Source organism: Canis lupus, chromosome 21 (genome assembly GCF_011100685.1).
Source record: "Canis lupus familiaris isolate Mischka breed German Shepherd chromosome 21, alternate assembly UU_Cfam_GSD_1.0, whole genome shotgun sequence".
Classification (NCBI taxonomy): domain Eukaryota; kingdom Metazoa; phylum Chordata; class Mammalia; order Carnivora; family Canidae; genus Canis; species Canis lupus.
In genome coordinates this window covers 21,147,555-21,162,550 of record NC_049242.1, presented here as the reverse complement: position 1 = coordinate 21,162,550, position 14,996 = coordinate 21,147,555, and the positions used below count along the sequence as shown (strand labels likewise).

Genomic DNA, 14,996 nt, shown 5'->3' with positions numbered 1-14,996 from the left:
GTGTGAATGATACTGGTCTATCCTGTCAATGTAATGGTGAAGAGAGCAGTTCTTTCTGCTGAACTCTAGAGCCCTAGATCTTGAGTGCTTGGGTTTGAAAGTGGGTACAGACAAGGCTGTGAAGGGAAGGCAGTGAGAAAGGTTGTGAAAGTAGGTCATGGCTTGTACATATGGGGGCTCAACAAGCATTTGGAAGCACTATTAAAAAACAGTTCTGGGCAGCCCGGGTGGCTCAGCAGTTTAGTGCCGCCTTCAGCCCAGGGTGTGATCCTGGAGACCCGGGATTGAGTCCTATGTCGGGCTCCCTGCATGGAGCCTGCTTCTCCCTCTGCCTGTGTCTCTGCCTCTCTCTCTCTCTCTGTGTCTCTCATGAATAAATAAATAAATAAAATCTTAAACAAACAAACAAACAGTTTCATTGCACTGTGCAAAACTGATGGGATAATACAGTCTGAGGTCAAGGAGACCCACTAAAGCCTATTTTCCAACAATTCAAGGGAAAGAGTTGAGTTGAGCTAAGCTATTTGAGAGAAGCAGATTTAGGTGGCTAGTGCATCCACCTTACAAAAGCATTAAGTTTCATGTTTAATATACGGTTTTACTATTTGCAATATAACATTCACATTTCACTTGAGGTGGGTATTCTTTAAAACTACAAGATTTTTGAAGGCCAAATACAAAGTCTGATTCTTCTATTTTCTATAGTATCTACCAAGTACAGGGCCTTGCTAATAGTGGACACTCAATCTCAATGTTCTCTGCTATAAATTGAGAGAATTTACTATTATTATGGTATATTTGGGAACACTGTCTATAAGAATGCATTAAAAGTTATACAGAATGGATGTTTAATTCCTTAAAAAAATACACAGGAACTATTTTGATGGCAAGATTTCTCAAGCAATATGGTTTTAAAAATCAAAAGAACACCAAAACCCTACTGACAGAGCATAAGTATATATTAATTAATTAGCTCACTCCACATTTTATCAGGAATGTACTGTGTCCCAGACAATATGCTTGACACCAGGATACATAAGATACTATAACTCCTGCTAATCGAACTCAGGATTAGAGGGACAGGCAGCTGAAATCTCAGTTAACTTATAAACTGGGCAAAATTACACATGGCAAAGCTTTGAAAGGCTGATCTCAAAAGTAGCCTATTCTGAAGTTTTGGTTAAGTAAAAGGTACCCTGAAAATATGTGAAATAAGTTTAGCAGGAAAAATAAAATCTCTATCATACCTATTTTATATTCATAGGTAAGATTAACCATGTATCTAAAATGTAATTAAAATGGAAAGTGCCTCTTTCCAAGTAATCTGCTTTATATCAGTAATCTAGGTAAAAAGGGAAATATGGCTCTAGGGTCCTGTAGGTTGAGATTCAAATCCTCGCTTTCCCTATCAGCAGTGTGATCTTGTTAAATCACCACCACCTCTTTGAATTTCAGTATCTTCAACTGTAAAGTAGGGGTTTTACTAGTAAAACCTAGGTTTTGCTAGTGAAAGAGACAAGAAAATAAGGATGGCTATCAGATACTCACTGTGCTATAGTTTCCTTATTATGTAAATGTAAACCTAAAAATGTTCTAGTAAATGACCACAAGAACCAACTGGAATACAAGTAAAACAGAAAGAATTAAGAGCTGGTAAGAAGTATATCAGTGTCCTTCAAATTGTACATAAACATTGTTTCATGACATTTTTGTTTCATATACATATATAAAACATGCCTAAGATTTAAATAAAATTATTGGTGATTGACTTGTTTTAATTTCCTACTTTTATTTTCTGGGTAATTGACCTCATTTAAAATGTGGTCAGGCCAGAAGGGGGAGCACTCATGCCCTAACACTAGTCAACTGTAGCCTGAAAAGGTACTACTTATCTATCCCAGCCAGAAGGTTTTCTTCTTGCCAGTAAACAGACGAACGGGTAAGAGACTGTCACAACTCAGCCCATGAAAAGCCACTCCACTACAAACTCTCAGTTTATGACTCTTGGTTTATAGTCCATCCCAATACCTCCTTCCTTCTATCAAAGAAATGACCTCTCTTTTGCTCTCTGGACTTGCCCAGCTTGCTTGTCCTAATTCTTGGCTATTCCCTAATAAATCCATTTTTTGCTGATAAAATAATTAACAGTTTTATTTTTGAGGTTAATAAACCCTATATTATACTGAATGGCTTCTCTTTTTATGTATGCTCTGTAACCAACATGACAGTGAATACGTTAAAGCTAAGATCACTGCTAGATCTACAGACAATTCCCTGATGGTTGCACTTCTTAAAATTTTATTGTGGGGAGATTATATATACAAAATTTAAAAATGAAATTTGGCATTTTAATCATTAAATGTACAATTCAGTGGTATTAATGACATTCACAATGTTGTATAACCATTAGCACATTTTATTCCCCATACTTCATCACCCAAACAGAAACTCTTGAACCCAAAGCGATAACTCCCCACACTCCCCTTCCGCCCTGCAGCATCTGGTAACCTATCTACTCTCTGCGCATCTGCCTGTTCTAGACAGGTTATACAAGTGGAGCCATCCAATATTTGTCCTTCTGTACCTGGCTTCTTTCAGGTTAACATATTTTTAGGGTTTATCTGCACTGTAGCAAGTATAAGAACTCCATTCCTTCTTCGGAATGAAAGATATTCCACTGTATGAATATACCACTTTTTGTTTATCCATTCATCTGTTGACTGACAACTGGGTAGTTTCAACCTTTTGGCTATTGTTGAGTTATTCTACAATAAACACTGGCATACAAGTAGCTGAGTCTCTGTTTTCAATTCTTTTAAGGATACAGCTAGGAGTGGAATTGCTGGGTCATATGGCAATTCTATGTTTAGCTTTTTGAGGAACTGCCAAACTGTTTTCCACAGCAGCTGCACCATTTTGCATTTCCATCGGGATTATATGAGGGTTTCAATATCTCCACAACCTTACCAACACTTACTTTTTTTATAAAGTAGCCATCCTATTAGGTATAAAGTGATGATACCTCATTGTGGTTTTGATTTGCATTTCCCCACTGACTAAAGACATTGAATACTTTTTCATGTGCTAATTTATTAATCTTGGTATATCTTTGGACAAATGTCTACTCAAATATTTTGCTCATTTCTAAGTTGGGTTATCGTTTTGTTGAAGTTTGGGTTTCTTATATGGCTGGATATTAAATTCTAACAATTTACATAATTTGCAAATATTTCCTCCTATTCTGTAGGTTGTCTTTATACTTCATCATTTTCTTTGATGTACAAATTTTTAATTCTGATCAAGTTCACTTTATCTTTCTCTTGTTGTTCACATGATTTTGGGTGGTATCTAAGAATCTACGCCAAATATAAGGTCATGAAGATTTAACCCTGTGTTTTATTCTAAGAGGTCTATAGTTTCACTTCCTTCATTTAGGTTGTTGGCCCGACGTGAGTTGATTTTTGCATATGGTGTGAGGTAGGGTATCTTGAATTTGGCAAGTTGTTATATTTCAAAAAGAAGCATATTTCATATGATAGGCAACAGTCTGAAAAAAAAGAGGTTTTCTTTTAAAGATTTATTTGAGAGAGAGAGAGAGAGAGAATGCAAGCAAGCATGAGTGGAGGGACAGAAGGGAGAGGGAGAGAGAACCCAAGCAGACTCCTTGCTGAGCAGGAGCCCAATGCAGGACTGGATCTCATGACCCTGAGATCACAACCTGAGTCAAAACCAAGAGTCAGATGCTCAACCAACTGTGCCACTCAGGTGTTCCCAAAGAAGCTTTCAAAATATGACATAAATCTTATATATAGTCCATCCTCTCATTTTCAGATAAGACAAGAATAGAGATAACTAACTATATAATAGTAACAATTTTCAATGGTAGGAACATTGTATACTTAGAAAACTTCACAAGATTGTATTTTTTACTTCCTACATTTATCTGATGAGCTAAAGCAATGAGAAGTGACTTTAAATTACAATTTTCATATAACTTCTTTGAAAACACATTAATATTTGAGTTATAGAAACGTTTCCTATATAAAGAACTGACAGGTGTGCACACTTGAAAAAAAAAAAAAAAAACATCTAAAGAAGAGAAGCATGTTCCCCAAGTCTACTCAGAGGCACAATTGTCACAAGAGGTTTCCCAGCCATAATTAAGGTAATTCAGCTTGTTGCTCTATGGAAAGGCTTTCAGGTATATTATTATCACAAAATACTCATTAGACCACCTGAAGTCACTTAGTTCAGTAGAAAACCGAAGAAAATAAAACCCAGGGGCAGGCCGGATGGCTCAGCAGTTTGGCGACACCTTCAGTCCAGGGCCTGATCCTGGAGAACCAGGATTGAGTCCCGCGTTGGTCTCTCTGCATGGAGCCTGCTTCTCCCTTTGCCTGTGTCTCTGCCTCTCTCTCTCTCTGTGTTTGTGTCTCTCATGAATAAATAAATAAAATCTTAAAAAAAAAAAAAAAAAAGAAAGAAAAGAAAACCCAGTATTTTCTATATCCACAAGTATAGTGAGTTTCTTTAGCCCAAGTTGCTGTTAGTTTCCAAAGGAACGCTACCCACAGAAAAGAAAAAAGTTGTCTAAAATCACTATGTTGTTTCTCTAATTTATTATTATTATTTAAATAACATTTGCTAGTTTCCAACTATTTGACAAGGTACTATGCTGAGAAAATTCACACGTATTTTCATGAGAAAACAGAGGATTCAAAGAAGCAACTTAACTTATACACAGTAATTAGCAGAGTTCGGATTTTTCCCCATTACTTATCCAGCTCTTTCTACATCACCACATGTAATTCAGTTATGAGTGTATATTATGGCTGCTCACACCTTACCAGTGAGTAAAGGGTACTCTTTAGGGAACATTTTACAAAGTTAAAAGTATGTGAAAATATTTTCCAATATGCAAAATACTTTCCATTAAGTATTCATGCTGTGGCATGAGACAAACTTGTATTCAATCCTTGCTTCAGCATCCACTATCTATGTGACCTTGGAAGTAGTTTAATTCACCATCATCTGAGGTGTGTTTTGAACTATATGATAATGTATGTAAAACAGCATAAGACCTATAGTAAGCTCTCAAATATTAGTCCTTAGCCTTACTACTAAAACATTAAGTTTTAGAGAAATTGAAACACTAATAAATTGCTAGTGGGAGGGTAAAATGGTATGGCAGCTATAAAAAAAAGGCTGGTAGTTCCTCAAAAAAACTAAACATAAAATTACCATATGACCCATGAATTACAATCTTAGGTATACAGACAGGAGAAATGAAAATACATGGTCACAAAAAAACTTGTACAGTACCTAATGTTTACAGCAGAATTATTCTTAATAGGCCAAAAGGGAAAAAATTCCAAATGATCATTAACTGGCATGGATAAATAAATATAAATATGGTCTTATCCATATGATGCTATTACTATTTGGCAACAAAAAGAAATGAAATACTAATGCATGTTACAATATGGATAAACTTTGAAACAATTATGCTAAATAAAAGAAGTCAGACACAAAAGGCCACATACTTTTTATGATTCTCATTTACAAGAAATGTCCAGAATAGGAAATTCATAGAGACAGAAGTACATTATTGGTTGCCAGAGGACTGGGAGAGGGAGGATTGTGATTGGGACTGTTATTAATGCGTATACAGTTTATTTTAGAGGTAATGAAAATGTTCTGGAACTAGATAGTGACTGTAGTTGCACAACATAGTGAATATATTCAAAACCAATGAATATACTTTAATATGGCAGATTTTATGCCCCAAGAATTGTACCTCAATAAAAAAGAAAACACCAATAAACATATTAACAAGGCAAATAAAAATTAAAGATAACCACCTTAGTTTAGTTTTGAAAAATAAATGTAGCAGTAGAGAAAAACGCTTGTCAAAATATAACCAAAAACAATTGTTTTAAATATTTTATTTATTTATTCATGAGATACACAGAGAGAGAGGCAGAGACAGAGGCAGAGGGAGAAGCAGGCTCTATTCAGGAAGGCCCGATGCAGAACTCCGTCCCAGGACCCCAAGATCATGCCCTGAGCCGAAGGCAGACGCTCAACTGCTGAGCCATCTAGGCGTCCCAAAATATAACCAAATTAATAAATGATAAATGACTTGCTAAAAATAGAGAGCAATCATCCCTAAGGAGTAAAAACAGCGGGTCTTTTCAAAATTACTATTTAGATTAAAGCTACTATTGTCAAGTTTATTCACTTTCAAGAGATTTCTAAACCTGTTAGAGGAATCATCAGACAAGAGATAGCCCTTGTCTTCCCTCTACTTTTGAGGGACAAATGAATGAGGTATCATTCTGATGAGGGGGAAACACCCCAAAAGAGATATATTAGGTTCTTTTCTATTCAATGTCATTACCTCTCAAGTATGTTTTTTCCTCTCGAGTATTAAGCATCAGAAAAAATTCTGCTTACTCTAAGAAACATATTTATTTTTTATATTTAACATTTCATAAAATCAAGAATTTTTTTAAGGTTAATGATTACATTCAACATAATAGCATTTCTTTTTTCTTTCAACAACCATCTCTAAATCATGTGGCATGAAGAAATTACAGAACCAAAGAAAAACAGCAATAATAAATTACCATTGTCTCTTAGAAATTATTCTGAGGCTAAAGGAAATCAACTGTGATTTCATTTATAGGATAATTTATTAAGACTTGGCTTTCCCATTACTTTTCAAGGCCATTATATGGCTGTCTTTGAGCAGAAGCCAGAGCAGTAGGGAAGCCAAGGCACAGGTACTGAATTTGTTGAAGGGAGATACTTGTTTATTAACATATTGATATTCACTATCCATGGCTAAGGTGTATAAAATTGCTCCTGTGGTATCTTTAGTGATTAATAACCACAGGAAATAGAGGAGTTTCGTGGAAGCATGAGAGTTCACTGCAGAGAAATTTCTTTGTGACTCACCAAATAAAAAAAGGAATATGAAGCTCAATAAGGCCAAGGCCTGGTCAACTAAGCAAGGAGTTAACAGATCACAGCAGAACTGCTAGTTTTAATTTCCACTTACTGGGTGGAAGTGGAAATTAAATAAATTTTCTTTATTTTTAGGAGGGTAATTCCACTTTTTTTTTTTTTTTTTTTTTTTTTGGTAATTCCACTTTTAAAGTAAAAAGCCACCAGCAGGATTTTCAAGTTTCTTTACTCTAGATGATATTGGAGAATATATGTCAGCAAGTGTAGGATATGGCAATACAATGAATGCTCTTATATTCATTTTCTATCAGTTACCAAGATTTATTGATTTTGCCTTCCAAAAAGCTCTCACATTCACCCTCTTCTTTCCATCCTTACTGCCAAAACCTTAATTCAGATCTCTTCATTGCTCAGTCGGATTATCATAATAGCTTCCTTTCACATGATACCTGGGCTTCCACTCATTACCATTCTTTCTAGGTACTTATTTCAGTGAAGCTGAACTATTGGTAATTTCCTAACAAATTTCTGCTCATTCTACAGGTCTTAGTTTAACTGTTTTAGGGAGACACTAACAAGAGATGACAAACAGATGCTAATGCTGACTGATTTGTAGTAGCAGTGAAGTCAGCTAAGACAAAGGCTTAACAGAAAAAGCTTAGATTGGTAACATTAGCTATGAGCCAAGGAACAGGGCCTAACAGATGCCAGATATTTGCTCTGGACTTAAACAGAATTTTACATTAATTATATCCTACTGACTTCAAAAGGAAATAAAACAGGTCTCCATTACAGATTACGCACAATGATGCCACAAAGAGAAGGATAAAAGATCAAAAGTCTCATAACAGGGAAGGTAAAAATTCCATGAGAACACTATCTAATATAGATAAGAAGTACAACAAAGAAGCATATTTAGAGTTAAGCCTATCAGCAGTGAACTGAAAGAAAATTGAAATTGTCTAAGTGATTACTTAATACCTAAAATTGATGCATAAAGGATGAAAAAAGCACTCAAGATGCTTACAACCTATAAAAAACACAAATATGAAGGACAATATTAGTGGCATTTTGAAGCACTAGATTCACAAAGACCTGGGTTTGGATGCTGGCTCTGCCATTTCTAGTGATGTGAGACCAAACAAGTTATCTTGTGTCTCAAAACCAATTTCCTTGTGCAAATTGATAAAAGAAAATATCTATTTCTAAGGTGAGCTATGTAAGGTAGATATTAAACACAGTGCCTGGTACATACCAAACATGCAATAAAAAAAAACCATATGATAGGGGTGCCTGGGTAGCTCAGAAGGTGAAGTGTCTAACTCTCGGCTTTTGGCTCAGGTCATAATCTCAGGATCCATGGGATCAAGCCTGGAGTTGTGCTCCACGCTCAGCACAAAGTCTGCTTATCTCTTCCTTCTGCTCCTCTACTCACTTGTGTTCTCTCTCTCTCTAAAATAAATAAATAAAATCTTTAAAAAACCACAACCCCATATGACAGGTTCTATAATGGAGTATAAATTGATGAAAGAACGTCTTCCTGGGAGAACATCTTAGAAAGAAAGTACTTGAGCTGAGATAGGAAGGATAAATTAAGTTTGCCAGGAAAACAAGTTAGTAGGGAGGCATTCTAGGCAGGAGATATAATATATGCAAAAACACCAAGGAATGAAAAAGAAAGCAGATTCTGTGAAAGGCGTACAGTATGAGCCTAAATAGTAGGGTGCACAGGAGAGAATGTCATTAGATATGGCCAAAGAGAAGTGGCTAAACCATTAAAAGTGCTGAATACTCTGACAGAGTTTAGATTTTTGAGTGAATGGGAATGACTAAATAATTTTGAAAGTGATATAACATTGCTTTTAAACTTTTGTGTTTAAAAGGTCATTCTTGGGATGCCTGGGTGGCTCAATGGTTGAGCATCTGCCTTTGGCTCAGGTTGTGAACCCGCAGCCCCAGGATGCGGTCCCACATTGGGCTCCCTGCATGGTGCCTGCTTTTCCCTCTGCCTCTGTCTCTATGTCTCTCGTGAATAAATAAAATCTTAAAAATAAAATAAAATAAAAGGTCATTCTTGTAGCAGTAAGGAGAAGGTGGTAGAAAGGTACAAGACTAAAAGCCCAGAGGCCAATCAGAAGGTGAAGTTTTAGGCAAGAAATGATAAAGGCCTGAATTAGCCCATGGCAATAAGGATGAACAGAGACAAATCTGAGAAATAGGCAGGAAGAAATACTAAGAGAACTTGGCTATTGTTTGGGTGTGGACAAGGAGGGTTTTGGGACGATGCCCGAATCATGGGTTGGGCTCAGAATGTTGGTGGTAACATGAACACATCATGGATTCAGTATGTACAAGACGTATGAGGAGGGAAGATAATGAATATGATTTCTGATATGTTAAGTTTGATTTGCTTTGATATCAGTTTGATAGGCAGGCAGCTGGATATAAATGGAGATGTTTGTAATTTGGTATAAAGCCTAAGACAGAGCTACAGTTATGGGAGTCAGTTTATAAAACATTTTCTTTCTTTCATTCATTCATTTATTTATTTCATTCGTTCATTTACAGAGAGAGAGAGAGGCAGAGACACAGGAAGAGTGGAGAAGCAGGCTCCCTGCAAGGAGCCTGATGTGGGACTCCACCCTAGACCCCGGGATCATGCCGAGCCGAAGGCATATGCTCAACCTCTGAGCCACCCAGGTGTCCCTATAAAACGTTTTCTAATAATAAACTGTCAAGGAAACTTACTGATGAGACTTCACACAAATATCTTTGTTCAGTCACTCAAGTGTGCTTGGGAGTTAGATAAATGGTAGCCAAAAAGGTGGACAGAGTTCTTATCTACTTATAAACCAGCAGACAACTAATATAAGAAACTATAAAAAACACAAGGAGATATAATATGTGCAAAAAACACTTCTTCAGTAGGTACAGATGTGTTCTTGTTCATTCATGTCCTTTTTATCTATCTAGCAACTAACCACCATGTGGTTTTCTGGTATTCTAATTTCATAAAGGACAGACCTAAGAGAAATAGAGATATATAGATGGCTGATGTGCCTTCCAGATTAGATATTTAACTTTTCCTGCAGAGGGCTGATGGTAAATATTTTAGGCTTTGCAGACCAGACAGTCTCTATTAAACAAACTACTCAATTTGGCACTTTACCATGAAAGCAGTCATAGATCATTGTAAACAAACAGATGTGGCTGTGTTCTAATACAACTTTATTTACAAAAACAGGCAGTGAGCTGTAGTTTGCCAACTCCTCCTCTGGACTATCAACAATATTCTTAATGCAGACAGAAGAATGACTAGGAAAAAAAAATCCCTAATGAAGCTTTTGGCCATAGTAAAATGACGGCCAAATACTCTATTGTTAGAAAAGACGTGGGACTCGATCCCCGGTCTCCAGGATCACACCCTGGGTTGAAGGCGGTGCTAAACCGCTGAGCCACTGGGGCTGCCCTATAATGTTCCTTTTTAAAATAATGTAAGGATTTCTTTCTCATTGCCATATACAGAACTTTATTGTTTTTGGATACAAAGTCAGAAAGACCAGGTTGAGTAACTTGGCTTTGTGTCCTTTGCAAAGTTACTTGACCTCAATTCATTTATTCATTAAACAAATAACTATTAAACCCCTATGTGCCAAGCACTGTGTTAGGACATAGTCACCTATTTTTAAATATAATATACTATGTCATATCTCATGCTATATACTATGCATAATATATAATAATTAAGTTCAATTTTTTGGTAATACAGGTGTATTAATGAGAAAAATAGAATTATTTGGGGGGAAGTGGATAACAGTGTGCTTAACTGGAATTCAAAGTACTCTCTTTCAATAAACTGATTATAAATGTTCTACTTTGTGAAAAAGCATTATTGGATCAGAGCCTTACACAACTGCCTGTGTGGCTAAGTTGGTTGAGCATCTGACTCTTGGTTTCGGCTCAGGTTATGGTCTTGGGATCATGAGAATGAGCCCCATGTTGGGCTCCATGCCCACTACTGAGTCTGCTTGAGATTCTCTCCTTCTGTCTCTCCCCCTCATTCACTCTCAAATAAACAAATAAATATAAAAATAGGCAGCAAGACATAATTTGAGGACTTCTGATGTATGTAACACTGTATAAGGCATATAGGGTCTAGTTCTCATGAATTCTGGTTTGGGACAGAGGTTTTTATGAGCAAATACAATTTCCTCATCTGCATAATGGGGATATCAATATATGAATCTACCCTGCAAGGGTTGGGTGAAAATTCACATACGTACAAAGGTGATTCTTCTTATTATTTATAAAGGACAGTACTTAGGAGAATAATAACATAAAGTAGACAATCAACAGAATACAGCTTTGATTTTCCCTACAGTCATTAGAGAAAAGATGTCTCCATGCTCAGCACATCTTCATTTGTCTTCCTGTTTCACATAAAGTCACCTATTTTTACCTTCAGAATTTAATTAATAACTTACCATCCCAAGAAATACTTTTACAGTTTTTGTGACATGGTAACTTCTATTAACTAAATTACCATAATAGTATCTTTTATAGAACTTAAAAATTAGGTGACAAATGTAAGCTTCAACAGTATCTTAGATATTATCATCAATAGTACTTTTACTCTTGAAGCCAGTATGTCAGGCACTACAAGGAGTGCATTTCATACATTATTTCATTAAATTCTCACAATTCTGCAAGATAAATGGTGGTTTCTCAGTTCTGTAAGATCACATTTTCTCAGTTTTACAGATGAATCGACCTGGGTTCAGATAAGTGAGATAAAGTTTCCTGAGATCAACAGAACTAACAAAGAATGGAGCCCAGATTTTCTAACACCAAAACTTTCTTTCCAATCAAACTTTGACTTAGTAACAAATGTAGTAAATTTGTTCAATGTTTAGCATCAAGTTATTTTTTTTTTGTTTTCTTTTTAAAGATTTTATTTATTTATTCATGAGAGACACAGAGAGAGAGGCAGAGACACAGGCAGAGGAGAAGCAGGCTCCGTGCAGAGAGCCTGACCTGGGACTCGATCCTGGGTCTCCAGGATCACACCCTGGGCTGAAGACGGCGCTAAACCGCTGAGCCACCTGGGCTGCCTTCAAGTTACGTTTAAAGTAAATAATTAAATGTACTAATATGAGAATTTCATCATTCTACTTATAGTTTCTACAGAAAAGAGCACATTTTTTATAAAAATGAAAGAGGAAAAATACTTTTGGCAAGCAATTTTTGGAAACCCTACTGAGTTTTCTCATCAGATTATAAATCCCTTATTAATATAATAAATCTGTATTAGTTTTCTACTGCTTCATAATAAAACACTACCTTCTTCAAGAACGGCAAATGTGCTGAATCCTCATGCTTCGAATATTTCTACCTTCTTCCTGCCTCTTTTGTTCTTAAAGGATAATGGAATTTACACTGGGCCCACTGAATAATCCAGGATAATCACCCTAATTTAAGGTCAATTAATTAATAAATTTAATTATATCCATAAAGCCCCTTTTGCCATATAACATACTCATGAACATAACACCAAGGAGTGAAGACACAAGGGTAAAACTTCTGCTTACTGCATAACCCATATCAGCTGTTCCAATTGCCTTCCATCAAAATTACTGAGTGGATCATTTCTAGTTATGCTTTCATGTTGAGTATTTCCTACCTTATGACTTTGGGTTACTTGTATTTTTTACATTATTTTCCTAAGCATTACTGGCTAGAAGAAAGGAAAGAGAGAAATGCTTTTCTATTTTTTGTGAGTCATAATCTTTACCACAAATACTGAAAAGAGGAGAAATTTTTAAATATATTTGCATACTCCAAAACTATTTTATTCTGGATACCACATTGCACTTAAAGCATTTACACTCTGCCTGCCACTATATTTATGTTTACCTACTTTGCTTTTCTGCCTTGAGTCTGTCTGAACTCCAGACTCAAGAATATAAGTCTCATACATCCCCTGAAGTGCCCTACTGAGTCCTCTACAGAGCATGACATCAAAAAATCTTTACTGGACAGATGAAAATGGGCTGGCATTAGCAGCTGTGGGTTCTTAGCTAACTACAGTTATGATTATATTCTGTGTTTAACTCAATTATTTTAAGGCAACTTCCAGCTTTTCTATTAGATTATTCTGCTCCATCTGTTACTCATGCAGTGTTTCAGGGGTCAGAGGAAAAGAGCCAGCAAAAGAAAGTAAGAAAGCACAATTAGAGATAGAAAGAAACCGGGCAAAGCTGAGAGAGATTTAAAAACCATTCAACTCTGTGAAAGAGTGATAAAAATAGGTTTAGTAAACAGATCTGAGGAATGTTCACTGGATGTTACAACATGGCAGGGCTTCTTTAGACATTTTTGGTGGCACAGTGGAGGCAGAAATGTGGTAAGATTCAGTAGGAAGTAAAAAAAAGTGAACAAGGCAAATGTGGGCAATTATGGAGAAGCTTGATTATTATAAAATGAACTTACAGTTTTGGTTCAGTATTACTATTTTCAAACAAAATGTTATTAGTCAAAAGTTTTCAAATAGATATTCTCTAAGTATTAACAGAATTCAAAGAAGAGTATGGAAGTAGATGTTATCATGACAACAATCATGATGGTATGGAGTTTCAAATTACATTAAAATATATGTTATCCCCTGAATTGGAATAGTAAGGGAAAAATTATAGCACAGTTTTTCCTTCTAATGTTTTAATTTTGTAGCTAACCAATTACCAAAGACTAAGCAATAACATCAGTAAATAGGGTTGTTTTTCCTGCAGTTTAAACATACGTTCAGAAGAAAATAAATCTTTTATTTACTTTAAAAAATTAAAGCACATTACTGGTGAAGTGGACAATTTCCATTTCCATAAATTTTGCTTTTCAAAGTGCTTTCACAACTATCATTACTACCTGATAATCCCTACAATTGGGATTCTGGGCTTTCTCCTTTCTCAATATTAATGTTTTTGTTTTTAATTTAAGTAAATCTCTACACTCAATGTGGTGCTCAAACTCACAACTCCAATATTCCTCAAATTTTAATTGGAAGTTTGTCACAAAAATATGAAATTAGAACTTTTTTTTTTTTTTTTTTTTTAAGATTTTATCTATTTTAGGGACGCCTGGGTGGCTCAGTGGTTGAGCATCTCCCTTTGGCTCAGGGCATTATCTCGGAGCTCCAGGATCGAGTCCCACACTGGGCTCCCTGCATGGAGCCTGCTTCTCCCTCTGCCTATGTCTTTTCCTCTCTGTGTCTCTCATGAATAAATAAAATCTTAACAACAACAAAAAAGATTTTATCTATTTTAAAGGGAGAGTGAGTATGCATGGGAGGAGCAGTGAGGGAGAAGAGAATCCTAAGCAGACTCCACACTAAGTATGAAGCCCAATGCCAGGTTCCATCTCAGGACCCAGAGATCACAACCTGAGCCAAAACCAAAAGTCAGATGCCCAACCAACAGTGCCTCCTAGGTGCCCCTAGGACCCTTGATTCTTATTCCAACACTACTTAGCCTCAGGTCAGGAAGTTACTACAATTAGAGTCCACAATAATTTACAAAAACATATTATAATATAATCAAAGCTTTAATTATTCCACCAAATACTTATGGAAATGGTAATACCTAACATGCTTGAATCACTTAAGGTTCTACGAAACAATATAAATTAAAAGAGATCTGGAACCCCAGGAAAGATAGATTGTAAAGATAATTCTCATTTCATAAAACAAATGTGCTCCTAGAAAGCTACACATGAATGCAATTTTATTTATTTTTAAAGATTTTATTTATCTATTCATGAGAGACACAGAGATAGATAGATAGATAGATAGATAGATAGATAGATAGATGATAGATAGATAGATAGATAGATAGATAGATAGATAGATAGAGGCAGAGACACAGGCAGAGAGAGAAGCAGGCTCCACACAGGGAGCCCGATGTGGGACTCGATCCTGGGTCTCCAGGATCATATGCTGGGCCAAAGGCAGGCACTAAACCACTGAGCTACCCAGGGAT

General features: G+C 36.0%; 1 protein-coding gene across 3 annotated transcripts in view; it reads right to left on the bottom strand.

Moving 5' to 3' along the window:
* Nucleotides 1-14,996, bottom strand: part of RSF1 (remodeling and spacing factor 1) — a 155,958-nt gene that overhangs the window by 76,586 nt on the left and 64,376 nt on the right. Inside the window, exons 1-2 of one of the 3 annotated variants that reach the window (XM_038568508.1) lie at nucleotides 3,126-3,136; nucleotides 1,766-1,768 (exon numbers count right to left, since the gene is read on the bottom strand). The exons of the other annotated variants lie outside the window; for them this stretch is intronic. The gene's annotated coding sequence lies outside the window, so the exon portion shown is untranslated. Of the gene's footprint in view, nucleotides 1-1,765; nucleotides 1,769-3,125; nucleotides 3,137-14,996 lie in introns of those variants that run through there. 3 annotated transcript variants of the gene reach the window in all.